This window comes from Otolemur garnettii, unplaced genomic scaffold (genome assembly GCF_000181295.1).
Source record: "Otolemur garnettii isolate 467f Iridium unplaced genomic scaffold, OtoGar3 scaffold00038, whole genome shotgun sequence".
NCBI classification, from domain to species: domain Eukaryota; kingdom Metazoa; phylum Chordata; class Mammalia; order Primates; family Galagidae; genus Otolemur; species Otolemur garnettii.
The window spans coordinates 15,720,947-15,723,588 of NW_003852433.1; the positions used below are offsets into that span (position 1 = coordinate 15,720,947).

Consider the following 2,642-nt stretch of genomic DNA (forward strand, 5'->3'; position numbering starts at 1 on the left):
GGCATTGTGGCAGGTGCCTGTAGTCCCAGCTACTCAGGAGGCTGAGGCAGGAGAATTGCCTAAGCCCAGGAGCTGGAGGTTGCTGTAAGTTGTGTGATGCCATGGCACTCTTATCAAGGGCGATATAGTGATACTCTGTCTCTATCCAAAAAAAAAAAAAAAGTTACTAAAGGCCTATTGTGTCCCAGACACCATTCTAAGTGACCACAGCGTAAAACAAAACAGGGTGGGCGGCACCTGTGGCTCAGTGGTAGGGCACCAGCCCCATATACCGATGGTGGCAGGTTCAAACCTGGACCTTGCCAAACTGCCACAAAAAACAGCCGGGCACTGGTGGGTGCCTGTGGTCCCAGCTACTCGGGAGGCTGAGGCAGGAGAATCGCCTAAGCCCAACAGCCTGTGAGCAGTGTGATGCCATGGCACCAAGGGCAATGAAGTAAAACTGTCTCTACCAAAAAAAAAAAAAAAAAAACAGGACCTCTTCTCTAGTGACGGTGAAGGGCAAGAAACAAACCAAAAAAATATGTTGGAAATCACTGAAAGACAAAAAACTTCCCTTTTGTTGAGATTTAGACTAAGACTAGAGAAAACATTTGTTCACTCATGAATCAAATTGTTGAGCACCTTATTCTGAAACACAGTCTCACTCTGCTGCCCTAGGTAGAATGCCATGGTGTCTTAGCTCACAACCACCTCAAACTCTTGGGACTTAAGCAATCCTCTTGCCTCAGCCTCCCAAGTAGCTTAGGGCATTTGGGACTATAGGCATGCACCATCATGCCTGTCTAGTTTTTCTATTTTTAGTAGAGATGGTGTCTCAATCTTGCTCAGTCTGGTCTCCAACTTCTAAGTTCAAGCAATCCACTCATCACCCTTGGTAGTGCTTTGGTGTCACAGCTCACAGCAACCTCCAACTCTTGGGCTTAAGCGATTCTCTTGCCTCAGCCTACCAAGTAGCTGGGACTTATTGTAGTTGTCATTGTTGTTTGGCAGGCCCGGGCTGGATTTGAACCCACAAGCTCCAGCGTATGTGGCTGGCACCCTAGCTGCTGTACTACAGGCACCAAGCCTATTTATTTTTGCAACAGGTCTTGCTCTGTTGCCTGGGCTGGAGTGCAATGGCATCATCAGAACTCATCGCAGCCTCAAATTCCTGGGCTCAAGCAATCCTCTTGTCTCAGACTCTGGTGTAGTAGCTGGGACTATGGGCCCATGTCACTATGCACGGCTTATTTTTGTATTTTTTGTAGAGATGGGTCTTGTTATGTTTCCTAGGCTGGTCTTAAACTCCTGGCCTCAAGTGATCTTCCTGTCTTGGCTTCCCAAAGTGACAAGATTATAAGCATAAGCCACTATATGTGGCTATGACTGGCACTTTAGACTGGAAAGAAAGGAAATAAAAGAGGAAATCTGAGAGGTAACACGTAACCTAAGCCTGAATGATGAGAAGTAACCAGCCTTTCAAAGAATAGGCAAAGAAAGTATTTTTTTTTTTGAGAGAGAGTCTCACTATATCACACTGGGCAGAGTGCCATGGCGTCATAGCTCACAGCAACCTCCAACTCTTGGGCTTAAGTGACTCTCTTGCCTCAGTCTCCCAAGTAGCTGGGACTACAGGTGCCCCACAACGCCCAGCTGTTTTTTTTTGTTGTTGTCATTGGGATAGGTTCCAACCCACCAGCCTCAGTGTATGTGTCTGGCACCTTAACCCAGCAAAGAATATTTCAGTCACTTGGAACAGCTAGTGCAAATACCCTAAGGCAGTAATGAGTGAGGAAAATTCAAAGGACAGAGAAAGAGGATGTGCAGAAGAGAGGGAAGCAAGGGGTCAGATCTTCTAGGGCTTAGTCTGGGGTGTGGAGGCTAAACTACTGAAAGCAGGGAGAACCAGTGAGGCAGCTACTATAAGGTTAGCCTAGACCATGTCATGGTAAGAAATCCAGCCTAGCCTAAATCATAGTAAGAAATACTCTTAAGTTTATGGTGTGTGGTTTCCCTTTGATCAGGGTAGGGCTGGGGTGTCACTTTGCCAACAAAAGCCCCACAAGTATAGGGTGCTGTGGGGTGTACCTGACAATGAATGAAAAAGCCATTCTTAACACTTTAAAATTTTTGAAACTTTGCCTTGAATGACTGCAAGTACCAAGTTCAAAACAGAGAACACGTGAAAACAGAAGATTCAACCACTCAAGACAGATACAGAGCTCAACTTGAGCGTTTCACTTCTCGGAGATGGGTACAAACCAAGAAAATAAAAAGGTGGCTCTCTGCCAACACTTAGCTTGCTTATCTCCTTAATAAAGTTAAAAATTGCTAGTGGGTGAAGACAGGGACAAGAGGTGACTGTGGTGTTGTACAAGTTTTCCAACCGTCCATTTACCTAGATCCCAAATTCTGTAAAAATGAGATGGGGGAAATTGTGTCAAGTTTTTCCATGCTTTGATCCAATATTATTCATTACTCCTTATAGTATAAGGAGTAACGTATAAGGCTTATACAGAGTGTTGAGCCGAACCTTATTCTTTTTTTTTTTTTTTTAGAGACAGAGTCCCACTTTGTCGCCCTCAGTAGAGTACCATGGCATCACAGCTCACAGCAACCTTAGCAACCTTCAGCTCTTGGGCGATTCTCTTGCCTCAACC

General features: G+C 45.2%; 1 protein-coding gene across 1 annotated transcript in view; it reads right to left on the reverse strand.

Annotated features, from left to right (window-relative positions):
- ERP29 (endoplasmic reticulum protein 29) overlaps positions 1–2,642 on the reverse strand; it is a 9,099-nt gene that overhangs the window by 5,380 nt on the left and 1,077 nt on the right. The gene's annotated exons all lie outside the window — the stretch shown is intronic.